This window comes from Saccopteryx leptura, chromosome 2, assembly GCF_036850995.1.
Source record: "Saccopteryx leptura isolate mSacLep1 chromosome 2, mSacLep1_pri_phased_curated, whole genome shotgun sequence".
Classification (NCBI taxonomy): Eukaryota; Metazoa; Chordata; class Mammalia; order Chiroptera; family Emballonuridae; genus Saccopteryx; species Saccopteryx leptura.
Genome location: NC_089504.1, coordinates 186,035,888 through 186,052,709, shown reverse-complemented (window position 1 = coordinate 186,052,709; position 16,822 = coordinate 186,035,888). Strand labels below are relative to the sequence as shown.

The window sequence follows — 16,822 nt, the reverse complement described above, 5'->3', positions numbered from 1 at the left end:
TACAAAATCAATGCACAACAATTTGTTGCATTTCTATACACTAACAATAAAATCAATTGCATTTCTATACACTACCTGAAAAAGGAGTAAAAAACAATCCATTTACAATAGCATCAAAAAATAATAAAATACCAATGAATAAATTAAACAATGAGATGAAAGATCAGTACATTGAAAACTACAAAACACTGATGAAAAAAAAATAGGAGACACAAATAAATGGAAAGATATCTCACGTTCATGGATCAAAAGAGTTAATATTTATAAAATGTCCATACTACCCAAAGCCATCTATAGATTCAATGCAATAGCTTTGAAAATTCCAATGGCAATTTTCATAAAAATTGAAAATAACACTAAAATTTATAGTGTTGACCCCAAATAGCCAAAGAAATCTTGAGAAAAAACAAAGCTGGAGGCCTTGGCTGGTTGGTTTAGTGGATAGAGCAACGGCTCAGCATGCAGACTTCCTAGATTCCATCCCCGATCCCCGGTCAGAGCATGCATGAGAAGTGACCATCTGCTTCTCTTCCCTTCCCTCCCCCCTTTTGTCTCTCTTCCCCTCTCACAGCCAGTGGCTTGATTGGTTTGAGCACTGGCCCAGGAACTCAACCCCAGGAACTAAGGATAACTCAGTTGATTCAAGCATCAGCCTCTGACAGGAGTAGCTAGGTGGATCCCAGTCAGGGCACATGAGGGAGTTGGTCTATCTCCCCTGGAGCCTGACCAGGTGCTAGTGTAGTGGATAGAGCAGGGGTCGGGAACCTTTTTGGCTGAGAGAGCCATGAACGCCACATATTTTAAAGTGTAATTCCGTGAGAGCCATACAATATATTTAACACTAAATACAAGTAAATGTGTGCATTTTATGTAAGACCAACACTTTTAAAGTACAGTAAGTCTCAGAATTCTTTTTAATAACGTTGTTATGCTGTTGCTAACCAATGATGAATAAAGTACTTCTTATTATTAATGCGACTTCTGGTGCTGCATGGTTTTGCTGATGGCTTTGTAGTCTGGTTGATACATGGTGAGGTTAAGCTTCATGCAGGCATTGAGACTTCCATCCGTTAAACGTGATTGTAGGTTGGTCTTAACGTTCTTTAGATGTGAGAAAGACTGCTCACATGCATACATAGAGCCAAACATTGTCAGTACAGCAATACTCACACGCTGCAGTGTGTGGTATGTGACGGGAAGCGCGGTCCAAGTTTTGACAATCAGCTGGTCTGCTGGTTGAAGTTTTTTCATTTCTCCCCACTTGTGTTTGCTTGCCAACTCTGCTTGCTGTAATGCAAGTCTTTCAAAATCTTCATTCTGTGACTTGAACTTATTCACCCACATGTCTGAGGCCTTCAGGTCAACAGCTTGTAGCTCAAAATCTCTGACGGAGACACCGGGGATGTAACGCAGCTCAGTGCTGTTCACTGCTCACTTGTGTGGATGGGTTATGAACTTAAAAAGACGAGCGCACTCACGAAATTCTCCAAAGTGTGCTCTGAATGACTGCAAGAGATTAGATGGGAAGCCCGCTAGCTGCTGGAGATCAAGATGTTGAGCAGGGTCACTTGCTGTGCATGCATCTTTAAACTCTCCCAGTTTTTCAAAGTGTAGTAAATGACCTGTTTCAATGTCAGCGATGAAGAGTTCCAGCTTGTTTTCAAATGCAAACACTGCTTGTTGAAGAGATAAGACTGTATTTCCAACGCCTTGTATTTTCACATTGAGCTGGTTCAGATGTTCAGTCATGTCCACAAGATAGTAGAACTTCAGGAGCCACTAACTAACTAGTTAGTCATTAGCTAACTCAGGATGCTCGACGTTTTTCATTTCAAGTAAAGTTCGGATTTCGCTCAGACAAGCCGCGAAACGGCTGAGCACCTTCCCTCTTGACAACCAATGCACATTGCTGTGCAGAAGCAGACCAGGATAATTATTCCCAACTTCATCCAGCAGTGTTTTAAACTGGCGATCATTTAAAGCTCGGGCAACAATAAAGTTGACCACCCGAATAACCAGCGACATCACCTCACCAAACTGCTTGCCACACATCTGAGCACAAAGCGCCTCCTGTAGGATGCAGTGAAAACTTAGGATGGGTCTCTTTTCATGTTCACAAAGAAGCGCTACGAATCCTCTGTTTTTCTCCACCATGCACGGAGCACCATCAGTACACATTGAAATTTTATCCATCAGTAGATTTTTTTCTTTAGCAAACTCAGTGAAAGACTTGAATAAATCCTCCCCTCTTGTTGTCTCTTTCATAGGCAAAACAGCAAGACTTTCCTCACATAGTGTGTCACTGACAGCATACCTTTCAATCAGCACACAACACTGAACTGGGATAAATGGCTTACGTCTGTTGACACTTCCAAAGCGAGAGAAAAGAATGGTGCTGCATTTATGTCCTTCACTTGTGTTGCCTCGATTTGATTTGCCATCATGATGGTACGATCGTTAACAGTTCTTGCCAACAGAGGCATGTCTTTTATTCACTTGATTATCTTGTCTTTATCCGAAAAGTTGTCAAAAAGCTCATTGGCAACATCAAGCATGAATGTTTTGGCATACTCCCCATCTGTGAATGGCTATCTGTTTCTCACAATAGCTAAAGCACCAGCAAAGCTAGCCGAATTCCAGTCACCTTGTTGGGTCCAAACACGGAGTTGCTGCTGACTAGCTTGCACTCTGCACAGTAGCTCTTGACATGCTTCCTTCCTGCTGTCCCCAGCTGGATATTTCGATGCAAATGTAGTATGGTGTGTGTCGAAGTGCCGCTTTATATTTGACCGTTTCATCGATGCAATTTTATCATTGCATATTAGACACACTGTCCTCTGTCCATTCCTGCTGAAAAGTACGATATTCTTCATCTTTTTTTCTTTTAGCCATCTTCTTCGTCAAAAGGGTTTCTGCAATTAGCTAGCTGACTACTTGATTAAAAGGAGGGAAGTTTACTTCCTGACCTCACAACAACCTGTGTATGTTATGCATTATCCAATAAAAATTTGGTGTTGTTCTGGAGTACAGCTGTGATTGGCTCTAGCCACCCGCAACCATGAACATGAGCGGTAAGAAATGAATGGATTGTAATACACGAGATTGTTTTATATTTTTAACGTTATTAATTTTTTTTATTAAAGATCTGTCTGTGAGCCAGATGCAGCCATCAACAAAAGAGCCACATCTGGCTCACGAGCCATAGGATCACAACCCCTAGGATAGAGCATCGACCTGGGACGCTGAGGACCCAAGTTCAAAACCCTGACATTGTCAGCTTGTGCACACAAGCTCATCTGGCTTGAGTGCAGGCTCAACCACTTGAGCATGATCTTATAGACATGACTCTGTGGTCACTGGCTTGAGCCTAAGGTCACTGGCTTAAGCAAGGGGTCACTGGCTGGGCTGGAGCTCCCTGGTCAATGCACATATGAGAAACAATGAACAACTAAGAGTGTCACTATTATGAGCTGATGCTTCTCATCTCTCTCCCTTCTTGTCTGTCTCTGTCTCTCTCACTGAAAAAGAAGAAGGAGGAGGAGGAGGAAGAGGAGGAGGAGGAGGAGGAGGAGGAGGAGGAAGAGGAGGAGGAGAAAGCTGGAGGCATCACACTTCTGATTTCAAACTATAGTACAAAGCCATAGTAATTAAAACAGCACAGTACAGGAATAAAAACAGACATACATACTAATTTAATAAAATCAAGAAACCAAAAATAAACTCACACATACATGGTGAACTAATATTTGACAAGGGAGCCAAGAACACTCTGGGGAAAAAATAGTCTCATCAATAAATGATGTTAGGGCCTTAGCTGTGGTGGCACAGTAGATAAAGTGTTTGCCTGGAATGCTGAGGTTGCCGGCTCAAATGCTGAGGTTCCCTGGCTCGCCTGGTCAAGGCACATATGAGAAGCCAAGTTGATGCTTCCCGCTCCTTCCCTACCTTTCTTTCTCTCTATCCTCTCTCTAAAAAATATCAATAAATCTAATAACTAAAAAGCTTTAAATAAATAAATAAGGTTAGGAAAACTGGATATCTACATGCAAAAGAGTGAAATTGGACCCCTATCTTACACAAATCACAAAAATTAACATAAATGTAAGACCTGAAACCATAAACTTCCTATAAGAAGACAGTGAAAAAGATCCCTGACATTAATCTGGGCAATATTTTTTTGAATATGACACTAAAAGCACAAACAACAAAAGCAAAAGCCAACAAGTGGGACTACTTCAAACTGTGCAGAGGCTTCTGCACAGAAAAAATTTAAAAACCAATCAAAATAATGAAAAAGCAACCTACAGAAAGGAAGAGAATATGTGAAAATTATATATCTGATGAGGGGGTTAATATAAAAAAATCTATAAAGAACTCATAAAACTCAATAGCAAAAAAGGAAAGAATCCAATTAATAAATAGGCAGAGGACTTTAATTTTTAGAGAGAGGATAGAGACAGAGAGAAAGTGGGGTAGGGAGGAGGGGGAAGCATCAACTCATAGTAGTTGTTTCTTGTATGTGCCTTGACCAGGCAAGCCCAGGCCCTCAAACGAGCAACCTCAGCATTCCAGGTCAATGCTTTATCCACTGTACCACCACAGGTCAGGCAACATTTTCCTAAAGAAGACATAATAATGGCCAAAAGTTATATAAAAAAAGTGCCTAATACGAATCATTGCAGAATGTAAATAAAAACCACGATGAAATATCACCTCACACCTCTTAGAATGGCTGTTATTTTTTTTTTTTAAATGTTCACTTGCCTGACTGGTGGTGGTGCAGTGAATAAACTTTTGACCTGGGACACAGAGGACCCAGGTTTGAAACCCTGAGGTCACTGGCTTGAGTGAGGGCTCACCAGCTTGAGCCAAGGGTCACCGGCTTGAGCATGAGATCATAGACGTGACCCCATGGCCGCTGACTTGAGCGCAAGGTCGCTGGCTTGAGCAAAGGGTCACTGGCTTGGCTGGAGTGTCCTGGTTAAGACACATATGAGAAGCAATCAATGTGAACCACAAAAGTGCCACAACTACCAGTCAATGCTTCTCATCTCCTTCCCTTCCTGTCTCTCTTCTCCCTCTCTAGAAAAAAAAAATGCTTTCTTCCTTGGCATTGCCTACAGAGGTGGCATCCATTTCCTACTTGGTACCATGGTTACCTTCAGACCTCTCGTGAAACCCAAGATTGTCAAAAAGGAGACCAAGAAGTTCATCTGCCACCAATCAGACCAATATGTCAACATTAAGCAGAACTGGCAGAAACCCAGAGGCATGGACAACAGGGTTGACAGAAGATTCAAGAGCCAGATATTGATGCGTTGGTTACGGGAACAACAAGAAAACGAAGCACATGTTGCCCAGTGGCTTTCGAAAGTTCCTGGTTCACAACGTCAAGGAGCTTGAAGTGCTGCTGATGTGCAACAAATATTACTGTGCTGAGATTGCTCATGTCTCCTCAAAGAACCATCTGCAAAGCCATTGTGCAAAGAGCAGCACAGCTGGCCACCAGAGTCACCAATCCCAATGCCAGGCTGTGCAGCGAAGAAAATGAATAGATAGATTGTGTGCACATTGTATTTGTGTTAATAAAAACCATAAAATTCTACCATCTGGCAAAATAAATAAATAAATACAATAAAAAACAAGAAATAAACACTGGTAAGGATGTGAAGAGGGAACTCTGGTGCACTGCTGGTGGGAATGTGGTGGGCACAATTATTATTAAAAACAGTGTGAACCTACACACCCACAAACACAAACACAAAATAAATAAATAAAAACAATAAGGAGTTTCCTCAAAAAATTAAAAAGAGAACTTTATTAGTTTCAGCAGTCCCACTTCTGGGTATTTAAGGAGATGAGATCACTATCTTACTGAGGTATTGGCATCCCCATGGTCATTGCAGTATTACTTACAATAGCCAAAACATGGAAACAACCTAAATGTCCATCAATGGATAAGTAAATAAAGAAAATGTGGTGGAATATAATTCAAATATAACAATGGAATATTATTCAGATATAAAAAAAGAAGTAAATCCTGACATTTGCAGCAACATGGATGGCATTACTAAGTCAGACAGAGAAAGACAAATACTGTATGCTCTCACTTATACGGGGAATCTAAAATCATCAGATTCAGAGATTAGAGTGGTGGTTGCCAAGGGCTGAGGGGTGAGGGAAATGGAGAAATATTGGTAAAACAGTACAAACTTCCAGTTATAAGGTGAATAAGTTCCAGGGATCTAATGTACAGCATGGTGATTACAGTTAACGATATTGTATTGTATACTTGAAATTTGCTAGGACAATAGAACTTTAATGTGCTCACCATAACAACAACAACAACAAAAGGTAATTATGTGAGGTGAAGAATAACCTAACTAACCCTAGTGTGGTAAACATTTCACAATATGTACCTGTATCAAATCATTACATTGTAACATCTTAAACTTACACAACGTTATATGTCAATAATATCTAAATAAAGCTGGGGGTAAAGTACCTGATGATTATGATGACCTGTTTTAGTGGGATGGTGGGGGCAGAAGTCAGATTGAAAAGGGATGAAGAGTAAATAGGAGATTTTGTATTGAATACATGTAATTATCTCTAAAGTCTCCCAAATCCCACTAAAATTATTACAAAAGGCATAAAAAAAAAACCACCATAAACCTCCAAAGACAAAGAAAACAGATAGCAGATCCCAACATTTTAGAAGCTGGATACCAGATGGATAAATGATATATAACTTAGAAGAGGGGCAGGAGAAGAAAGCTAAAAACCTAATAGGAAGAAAATAAAGAGAAAGGTGATTCTCCAGAAAGGCTCAGAAATTAAAGGCACCAGATGCCTAAAAAGACAGAGGTGTTAGCTGCACAATCAGGCTACCACTGCCCCTTTTCCACCTCCACTCCAAAAGAAAACTAGTTTTTTCTTTGAGGGGGCTGAGCCAGAGGGACTCTGGATTTACAGCCACTGAGCACAGCTGCGTGGGACAAGTACTAAACTGAAAACATAGGGATTAAACACCGCCTGAGGATTTCCCTCTGGGGAAACTAACCAGCCCAATAGAAAAGCTCTATAAGTCATGACAGGTCTCTGCCTATGGAACAGTGTGATCACCTATAGTGAAGTCCACCATTTGGTAAGGTTTGCCCATTCCAACAGGGCTTCCACTTGTTTTTTCTTTTTCTGAAGTTGGAAACAGGGAGGCAGTCAGACTCCCGCATGCGCCTGACCAGGATCCACCCAACACGCCCACCAGGGGGCGATGCCCTGCCCATCTGGGGCGTCGCTCTGTTGCAACCAGAGCCACTCTAGCGCCTGAGGCAGAGGCCATAGAGCCATCCTCAGCGCTCAGGCCAACTTTGCTCCAATGGAGCCTTGGCTGCCGGAGGGGAAGAGAGAGACAGAGAGGAAGGAGCGGGGGAGGGGTGGAGAAGCAGATGGGCGCTTCTCCTGTGTGCCCTGGCCGGGAATCAAACCTGGGACTACTGCAGACCAGGCTGACGCTCTACCACTGAGCCAACCGGCCAGGGCCCCACCTGTTTTTTCAATGCCTTTTGTTAGATTCAGGGAGTACTGATATGCTGGGGCTGCCAAGAGTGTAACTATTGAAGGAACAGGGAGTGCTGATATGGCCCCTGTGAGGCTGAGAACAAAGAAGGTCAGAGACCCTTATCAGAAGTTTATGTTTGAAATTTGCCACTAAGCTAAAACCGGCCCCTGTTGCTATACCGGCCCCTGTTGCTATGCTGTGTGTGACCTCCCTAGCCAATAGCTAAACTGCCACATCTTGCTCACTTAGGATATATAAGGACCTGGCTGTAAGCGCCAGGCGCGGCTTCCATTTGCAGCTCCTTGTGAGCACGGTGTCTCTGAACATCTTGGGAGTTCGCCCCTGCGCAGGTTAAACTGGCCAATAAAGTAACATCTTAACTCCTGAAGTCTCCGACGTTTGTTCTCGTACCCGGTGGATGCTACACCTTTCACTTAAACAAACAGCCAAAAAGTATGAGGCATTTAAGGGAAACCTTTGAAGTTATTGATGAACAGAAACAGAACCCACTAAAAAAAAGAAACTCGAAGAAAAAGAGACAAGATAGGAGAAAATAATTAAAAGTCTCAAGAAAGTAAAACAAAAATATTTCATCTATGGAGCAAAGCAAAATTCAACAAAAAAGGAATTTACAGAGAAAAAAAAAGTTCTTGGAAATTAAAAATATGATAGCAGATATAAAAAAAACCCATTGAAGGACTAAGAGATAAACAGAAGAAAAAGTAAATACCCCAGAAAGTAAAAGATTAAAAATATAAGATATAGTAGTCCCCATTGTCTGCAGGAGATATGTTCCAAGATGCCTAATGGATACCTGATAGTACCAAAATCCTATATATACTATGCTTTTTCCTATACATACATACATACATACATACCTATAATAAAGTTTAATTTATTATTTAGGCACAATAAGAAATGAACAATAACCAATAGAATAGAATAACTTTTTTAATATAATTTTTCTTAAATGAGAAGTGAGGAGGCAGAGAGACAGACTCCCTCATGTGCCCTGACCAGGATCCACCCAGCAAGCCCCTTATATGGCAATGCTCTGCCCATCTGGGGCTGTTGCTCCGTTGTTCAGCAACTGAGCTATTTTAGCACCTGAGGCAAAGCCATGGTGCTATCCTCAGTGCCCAGGGCCAACTTGCTCAAATAAGCTATGGCTGCAGGAGGGAAAGAAAGAGAGAGAGAGAAGGGAGAGAGGGCAGGATGGAGGAGTGGATGGTCACTTCTCCTGTGTGCCCTGAGCGGGAATTGAACCTGGGACATTCACATGCTGAGCCGACACTCTACTGCTGAGCCAACCAGCCAGGGCCTTAAATAGAATAATCATAACGATATACTATAAAAGTTATATAAAAGTGGTTGCTCTCTCTCTGTCTCTTCAGTAATTTTTTTTTGTTTCTTTTGTTTTTGGTGCACCATACCTAGAAGTGTTGCTGAGACAATGACTACTCAGAGTAGCAAACCTGTCGTTTGGTTCCCATTCCTCACACAGGGCATAACTTATTGTGGCGACAAAAAACTACTAGATGAGGCCCTGGCCAGTTGGCTCAGTGGTAGAGCGTCCACCTGGCATGCAGGAGTCCCGGGTTCGATTCCTGGCCGGGGCATGCCGGGGCACACAGGAGGGGTGCCCATCTGCTTCTCCACCCCTCCCCCTCTCTTTCCTCTCTGTCTCTCTCTTCCCCTCCCGCAGCGAGGCTCCATTGGAGCAAAGATGGCCTGGGCACTGAGGATGGCTCTGTGGCCTCTGCCTCAGCTGCTGGAATGGCTCTGGATGCAACAGAGCAACGCCCCAGAGGGGCGGAGCATTGCCCCCTGGTGGGCATGCCGGGTGGATCCCGGGCGGGCGCATGCGGGAGTCTGTCTGACTGTCTATCCCCGTTTCCAGCTTTGGAGAAATGAAAAAAAAAGCAAAAAAACAAAAAAACAAAAAAAACCTACTAGATGAAATGCACCGAGGGGCCAAGGGGAGGCAACAGTCCGGGACAGCAGATCAAAGCTCTGTCCCCAGCCTCACTCAGGTATTTATTAGCCAGTCCAAGTAACTCAAGGAAGCAGAAAGAAGTTCTCAGGAGGTGAAGGAAGGACAAGAAACATGCTGACTCCTAATCTCTGTTCCAAGATTCTAAACATTTCTTGTTGCTGAATCTTATCTTGCTGCTTTGCTGTTTCCAGCACGCACTGTTTCCAGTACAGGTCAGAGAGGCCTGGACTGTCATCCAGGGCACTCTAGGGCACCTCACTGTCTCTAATTGTTATCCAAACTCTGCATGGTTTTGTTTCGTTTTTGTATTTTTCTGAAGCTGGAAACGGGGAGAGACAGTCAGACAGACTCCCGCATGTGCCCGACCAGGATCCACCCAGGGCACCTCACTGTCTCTAATTGTTATCCAAACTCTGCATGTTTTTTGTTTTTTTTTGTATTTTTCTGAAGCTGGAAACGGGGAGAGACAGTCAGACAGACTCCCGCATGTGCCCAACCAGGATCCACCCAGCATGCCCACCAGGGGCGAAGCTCTGCCCACCAGGGGGCGATGCTCTGCCCCTCTGGGGCTTCGCTCTGCGGCGACCAGAGCCACTCTAGCACCTGGGGCAGAGGCCAAGAAGCCATCCCCAGCGCCCGGGCCATCCTTGCTCCAATGGAGCCTTGGCTGCGGGAGGGGAAGAGAGAGACAGAGAGGAAGGAGGGGGTGGGGGTGGAGGAGCAAATGGGCGCTTCTATGTGCCCTGGCTTCCTATGTGTCTGGGTCCCCCGCATGCCAGGCCGACGCTCTACCGCTGAGCCAACCGGCCAGGGCGGTCTCTGCATGTTTTTATAGCATATCCCCACATATCCTTCATTTTTGTTTCAGTAAAGATGAACAGAGAGTAAGATGGTTAGGTGCTCAGTGATGACTGGCTTGTTAACAGGTGGCAGTGGTTGCAGTGGAAGGTCAAGGGCAAGCAGAGAGAGAAACAGGTTTACAGGGGTCACAGACATGCCTGTATTTTGCAAAACTTCTTCAGCACACCTGGTTAAATGTTTTAAGTGTTCCAGGTGATGTCAGATGCTTCCCGAGGGCTTGGCAGTGAGTTAGGTGTCCTTCCCTTTTGGGGGTTCATTTCCAAAGGTGAATTTACTATCAGCTTCTGGATCTTTGGAACCGGGTTGCTTTCTAGGGGCTGATGCCAATTCATGATAGGACTTTAGGTTTCTCACTAGTATCCATCCAAAGAGGACCTGCTGATGACAAAATTGCAACATACCCTCGCCCCCAGGCTAGTAATTTGACTGGACTCTGCCACTCAGGGCCAGCTAATATATCCCGTACAACACAAGAGCCTTAGGCCATTGCTCAGCAGGTGCGGCCTCTCGGCTGCAGTAAGTCCAGATGAAGAAATGTTCAAAAAATTAAGAGTAAAAAGAGCCTTAGACAATTGTTCTTGTGGGTGAGTCTCTTCTCCTGAGTTCCCTTTTCTTATTTGTGTACTTGGGGCTTAAGAAAGCCATTGGCTTCTTCTGTAATACCTGTAAGTTTGGGTGAATTTCTTAAGCTTCTGAGGCCCCTAAGAATGTCTTAATGTTCCTTTTTATTTTATTTTTAGGAAAATCCTTCTTCTAATATCCTTCCTTGCACTCTTTTGTCTACTTTCTCAGTTCCTTCTTTTTTTTCCTTTGCACAAACCTTCTACAACCTGCACAAACTTTCTGCAACTTACACAAACCTGCAACTTACACAAACTTTCTACAACTTTCATAAACTTTCTTATCTATTCAGAAATAACTAGCTTTCAAAACTTAATTACTTTCTTTTTTTATTTCAAAAGTACCTCTATTAGACCTTATACCTTTTATTATTAAAACTACACAATTTCTCTTCAATTAAAATTCTCAATTTCTACAAACCTTAACTTTTAGTGACAACTAAGTCAGTAATTAACAATTTTAGATCGATAATTTTATGAATATAATTCATGACCTTTAGAAACAGTTCTTTCATTGGCAGATAAACTTATATTTTCAAAAGATATAATAGAAATAAAAAAGATATAATATGTAATGTAAACCCAAGCAAAACAAACATTTTTTCTTTAAGAACTTTAAAACACATTAATTAAATTAAACTACATAGTTATATCAGATGTATTCCTAGATCACCTGATTAAAAAAAACATTTGAAATAGTTTTATATTTTACAGTATTATTGATAATTGCAGAGAACGCAAGACTCTAGTTGTCCCTGGCAGCCTTCTAGGATCACTGAAGAGAAGGCCTAACAGAAGGGAGGGAGTGATTGAGCTGCTTGGATTTTTAATGTCCTTTTTTTTTTTTATTTAGTGAGAGAGATATATAGAGAGAGACAGAGAGAGGGGCAGATAGGGACAGGCAGGAAGGGAGAGAGATGAGAAGCATCAATTCTTTGTTGTGAAACCTTAGTTGTTCATTGATTGCTTTCTCACATGTGCCTTGAGGGGAGGGGGGCTCCAGCAGAGTGAGTGACCCCTTGCTCAAGCCAGCCACCTTGGGCTTCCAGCCAATGACCTTTGGGCTCAAGCTAGCAACCATGGGGTTGTGTCTATGATCCCACACTCAAGCCAGTGACCTTGCACTCAAGCTGGTGAGCCAGTGCTCAAGCCGGATGAGCCTGCGCTCAAGCCAGAGACCTCAGGGTTTTGAACCTGAGTCCTCTGTGTCCCAGTCCAATGTTCTATCCACTGCATCACCGCCTTTTTTTTTTTCCTTTTTTTACATCAAGGCTGTGGTATGACCCTTCCTATTTTTACAGCCTGCATAGAGTCTGGAGAGTTGTTAATTTTCCTATTGTTCTCAGAATTACAATAGTTCCCAGATCTCTAAGAAAAGGCTTCGAGCCCTGGCCGGTTGGCTCAGCGGTAGAGCGTCGGCCTAGCGTGCGGAGGACCCAGGTTCGATTCCCGGCCAGGGCACACAGGAGAAGCGCCCATTTGCTTCTCCACCCCTCCGCCGCGCTTTCCTCTCTGTCTCTCTCTTCCCCTCCCGCAGCCAAGGCTCCATTGGAGCAAAGATGGCCCGGGCGCTGGGGATGGCTCTGTGGCCTCTGCCTCAGGCGCTAGAGTGGCTCTGGTCGCAACATGGCGACGCCCAGGATGGGCAGAGCATCGCCCCCTGGTGGGCAGAGCGTCGCCCCATGGTGGGCGTGCCGGGTGGATCCCTGTCGGGCGCATGCGGGAGTCTGTCTGACTGTCTCTCCCTGTTTCCAGCTTCAGAAAAATGAAAAAAAAAATAAAAATAAAAAAAATAAAATAAAAAGAAAAGGCTTCGAGATATTTGAATGACTTGGTTTCTCTTTTTTTCTTCCTAAAATTACCTAGTTTTTAGAGTTTTTTAAAGAGCCAAATTAAGATTATCCTAGTTACAGTATTAAGTTCACTTTTAACTTGGCCTGGCAATTTGCATAAACACAACAAGAATAGTAATTGATCATATTGGCTTTTTACAATCTGCTTTTGTTAGATTCAGGGAGTACTGGAGCTGCCAAAGAGTGTAACTATTGCAGGAACAGTAAGTGCTGATATGGCTCCTGTGAGGCTGGGAACAAAGAAGGTCAGAGACCCTTATCAGAAGTTTAGGTTTGAAATTCGCCACTAAGCTAAAACCGGCCCCTGTTGCTATGCCGGCCCCTGTTGCTATGCTGCGTGTGACCTCCCTAGCCAATAGCTAAACTGCCACATCTGCTTCTGTCTATGCTTGCTCACTTAGGATATATAAGGGCCTGGCTGTAAGCTCCAGGCGCGGCTCCCATTTGCAGCTCCTTGTGGGCAAGGTGTCTCCGGACATCTCGGGAGTTCGCCCCTGCGCAGGTTAAACTGGCCAATAAAGTAACATCTTAACTCCTGAAAGTCTCCAACATTTGTTCTCGTACCCGGTGGATGCTACATTTTGGGGGCTCGTCCGGGATTCTCCCTTGGCGGAGTTTTGGGTTGGAGACCGGAAGGACAGCTCGAGCTGAGTAAGTATTCACGGAGGATCCTCATTTGGTTTGGTTTTGGGCTCCGGAGCATATAAACCTGAGGTAGTAGGTGGGACGCCGCTGGTAACCTACCCAGGGCTTTCAGAAGCGGGACGCCGCTCTCTGAAATTTGGATATTTGGATTTGTTAACTTTGGAGTGACCGGTCACATTAGAATCCGTTTTGCGCTGCGCTGCGCTGCGTTTTGTCTGAGCTCAAATGACTGAGTTGAGTGTGAGAGAGACAAGTGTGTTCCTTGTATTAATAGTGTGTGTTGCCTGTATCCTACCCTTTCTCATTATTCCTGATTCATCTAGGATGGGACAACAGGAGTCTGTGCCAGAATCCCTGCTCGAGTGCCTGTTGAAGAATTTTTCTGATTTCCAGAAGAGGGCTCAGGGGTACGGAGGTCCGCAGCCAAGTCTAGGTTTCCTCCTGACCTTGAGCCAGCTGGAATAGCCTGCATTTAATGTAGGACGGCCCACAGAGGGCACTTTTGACCTTCCAATTTTGTTTGCTGTCAGAGCCACGGTCTATAGGGCTCCCCACCCAGACCAATATCTGTATATGGATGTGTAGGTAAATACAGCCATTTTGTCTCCTCCTCCGGGAGGGCAGCCATTTTGTCTCCTCCTCCGGGAGGGCAGCCATTTTGCCTCCTCCTCCAGGAGGCGCAGCTATTTTGCCTCCTCCAGGAGGCACCGCTGGCACCAGATGCTGGCCCACGGGCACCTCCTCGCCTCATCTATGGGCCTTTTTCCACTAGTGATTTATACAATTAGAAACATCAGAATCCCCCATTTTCCGAGAAACCTCAGGGACTAATATTTCTCCTTGAGACCATTTTTTTGGACCCATCAGCCCACATGGGACGATTGTCAGCAGATTTTACAAACCCTCTTCACTTCTGAAGAAAGGGACAGAATAATGAGAGAAGCTGCTAAGGCGGTATTAGGAGAAGAAAGGGAAACTTAGGAGGGACGAAGGGAAATAGAAGACGTTCTCCCGTCTCAACCGCCTACCTGGGACCCTAATACCACTGGGGGAAGGGACGTGCTCCTCCAGTATCGCTGGGCTCTGTTGGGGGGGCTCAAGGCAGCAGCTAGAAAGTCAAATCAACTTTAGCAAGGTAAGTAAAGTCATCCAGGGAAGAGAGGAATCCCCAGCAGCCTTTCTAGAGAGACTCATAGGGGCTTATAGAGTATATACCCTTCTAGATCCTGAGGCAGAGGTCAACATAGAAGTAATTGTCCTACTGTCTGAAGAACACTTACTTGCCACCGTCCTAGAAGGTAAGGAGGCTGAGGAAAGGGTTCCAGATGCCCTGCATGCCCGGGTACCTGAGGTTTGGGCGGAAACCAACCCCCCAGGTTTGGCTGCTCACCAACCGCCTGTCCTGGTGCAACTGCTTAGCACTGCTAGACCGGTTAAGATCAGGCAGTACCCGGTCCCAGCCCGAGCTAAACAGGGAATCACCCGGCACTTGCAACGCCTGCTGGAGGCAGGCATCCTTCGAAGGTGCCAATCAGCCTGGAACACCCCACTGCTTCATGTCCAGAAATCGGGGAGCCAAGACTATCGTCCGGTCCAGGACTTGCGGGAGGTGAATGCACAGGTAGAGACTATTCATCCCACGGTGCCCAACCCGTATACCTTACTGAGCTCATTGCCTCCAACTCATACCTATTATTCTGCCCTGGATTTAAAGGATGCCTTCTTTTGTATTCCCCTGGCACCTCAGAGCCAAGGGATCTTTGCCTTTGAATAGAATGACCCAAATAATAGACTGGTAGAGCAGTTCACTTGGACCAGACTACCACAAGGGTTTAAGAATTCCCCCACCATTTTTAATGAAGCCCTCAGCAAAGATCTGCAGGCTTTCTGCTTCTCCCATCCGTCAATTGTACTGCTCCAGTATGTGAATGACATCCTCATAGCTGCCAAGGATAAAGGAGAGTGTGAGGAAGCTACCTTGAACCTGCTACAAGATCTCGGGCGAATGGAGTATCGAGGCTCCGCCAAGAAGGCCGAGATTGTGACGCAAACTGTAAGTTATTTAGGTTATAACTTACAGGGAGGGCAAAGGACATTATCCAGCCAGTGAATTCAGATGGTCTTGCAGATCCCCGAGGCTACTAACAAGAGACAGGTACGAGAATTTCTGGGTGCAGTAGGATACTGCCGACTGTGGATATTAGGCTTTGCAGAACTAGCTAAACCCCTGCACGAACTGACCAGGGGTAAGGAAGAGCAGTTCACATAGACAGATAAGAAGAAGCAAGCGTTCCAAGCGCTGAAAAAGGCCCTGGCGGCTGCCCCGGCTTTGGCCCTGCCAGATCTGGCCAAACCCTTTCAGCTATTTATAGCAGAAAAAGGAGGGGTAGCCTTAGGAGTACTGAGCCAGGAACTTGGGCTGTAGAAGAGGCCTGTTGCCTATCTGTCCAAGAGACTTGATCCTGTAGCCTCGGGATGGCCAACATGTCTGAGGGCACTTGCTGCCACCTCCATACTAGTCAAGGAGGCTGGTAAATTAACTTTAGGGCAGGACATCAAAGTCATTGAGGAGCACTACGTAGAGCAAGTGCTGCGAGCACCTCCTGACTGGTGGCTATCTAATGTGCGGCTAATGCAGTATCAGGCTCAGCTGCTGAACTCTCCATCTGTTCAGTTCCTCAAAACTGCTGCCCTGAACCCAGCGACTCCACTTTGGTCCACAGTTGCAAACAAATCCTTGACACAGTGACTGGCTCCCGCCCGGAATTAAGGATCAAGTATATAGGAAGGCAGACCTGACCCTCTTTACTGACAGGAGCAGTTTTATTAAGGATGGACAGCGACATACAGGGGCAGCAGTGGCCATGGAAAATAAGGTCCTGTGGCAGAAAGCACTGCCCGCAGGAACATCTGCACAAAGGGCAGAGCTAATAGGACTAACCTGAGCCTTACAGATAGCAGAGGGAAAAGTTGCCAACATCTATACTGACAGCCGGTATGCATTCGCCACTGCCCATGTCCATGGAGCCATATACAAGGAGAGAGGCTTACAGACAGCAGGGGGAAAGACATTAAAAATCGCAATGAAATTCTTGCCCTCCTAAACGCCATTTGGCTACCTACCAAAGTTGCAATCATCCACTGCAAAGGACACCAGAGAGGGGCAGCCACTAGGCCACAAGAAAGCCTTCTGCCATTGCTGCCTAAGCCAACGCTACCTCCGGATCCTAGATATTCCCCAGAAGAAGAGCAGAAAGGGATGCAGTTGAAAGGGAAGAAAAATCAA

General features: G+C 44.9%; 1 protein-coding gene and 1 pseudogene across 10 annotated transcripts in view; one reads left to right on the top strand and one right to left on the bottom strand.

Annotated features, from left to right (window-relative positions):
- RBMS2 (RNA binding motif single stranded interacting protein 2) overlaps positions 1-16,822 on the bottom strand; it is a 90,289-nt gene that overhangs the window by 47,659 nt on the left and 25,808 nt on the right. The gene's annotated exons all lie outside the window — the stretch shown is intronic.
- On the top strand, positions 5,122-5,555 carry LOC136393258 (large ribosomal subunit protein eL32-like; annotated as a pseudogene).